Here is a 1,284-nt window from a genome sequence, read left to right as displayed (position 1 = left end):
AATAAGTAATTATCAATGATTCTTAGTATGATATTTCTATAAAGGTTTCAAAAGGAAAGGAAGTCATTTTATGTAAATTATATTTCAAATTCGTAACATTGTCAATTAAATGATTATGCATATTTGCTGTGTATTTATTTATTAGGCATGCCACGATAGGACTTAGTTAGACATACCACAATATGGCCTAGTTAGGCACAACACAATAGTTTCTAAAATATACGAGCATTACATCTCTGTTTATTCTGGTAGAAAAATGTCTCAGAAATTTCTTCACAATTTCTCATCATCTAGGTTCTGAGAAATTCTGAAAAATATGAGAAATTCTTAAAAAATATGAAAAAGAAGGGTATAACTTTTATAGAAAGGGGGGGGGGTTCCGCGACCTTTCGGGGATTGTTTTATATTTATATTAATTCTTATGTATTTTTATTTCGTGGAAACCGAAAATCATCGGTATAACAACGCTAGATTTAAGGAAAAAAAAGAAAAAACAATATATATATATATATATATATATATATACATATTGTTGCACTCGCGAGTCGAGAACGTCGCACTCGCGGACGCGGAGGAAATAAACAACTCGTTATAGAAAAGAAAAGAACTTTAATGTGAAAACTAGATTCTCGACAGAGTCACACGTCTGGCTCGCGCGCTAGCCGTTTCACAACTCTCTTTCTCAGCTGTTGTTTGTCAACCGCTCCATGACAACCGTACTCCGGCTCAGGACTCGCATGCATCCTGAACGCCGTGAATGTTGCGCATGCAACACTGCTCCCCCTTTCCAAAGGGGTGTATATCAGTTGGACACGGGGCAATTGGACACAGTCCAATCACAAGTGGCTATTCCAAGGGACCCTACAAATGTCTCTAATCACACGGTGCTGTGATTGGCTGTGTCCAAATGCACCGTGTCCAAGTGCACCGCTCCCTCTCCAAAGAGGTTGTCGTCCCGACAATTCTACTGGTTCGTTTGGCTCTTCCTTTGTTAGCTTTTTCTTATCTAAAATGATTTCCAGGGTTTCCCTGACGACTTCTTGCTCTACCCTGAACTGCTGTTACAGGTTACCGAGCGTCGCTCAGATCCCAATCATCCTTTTGATAAGCACTGAACTCTTCAGCCTCACAAACGCTTCTTCGGACTAAGGTGGGGAATCTTTTGTGGACCCAACGCTCTCATCAGAGAGCAACCCAGGTCCCCACCTTGGCATTCGCCCTGATCAAATATCAGCCCCGTGGAAAAAACCACGAATCAAAAACCACGGGAAAGGTGGTCTTCTT

Source organism: Odontomachus brunneus, unplaced genomic scaffold (assembly GCF_010583005.1).
Source record: "Odontomachus brunneus isolate Ranch 3 - 2012 unplaced genomic scaffold, Obru_v1 Obru_scaffold_032, whole genome shotgun sequence".
In the NCBI taxonomy this organism is placed as follows: Eukaryota; Metazoa; Arthropoda; class Insecta; order Hymenoptera; family Formicidae; genus Odontomachus; species Odontomachus brunneus.
This window is presented reverse-complemented; position numbering follows the sequence as displayed.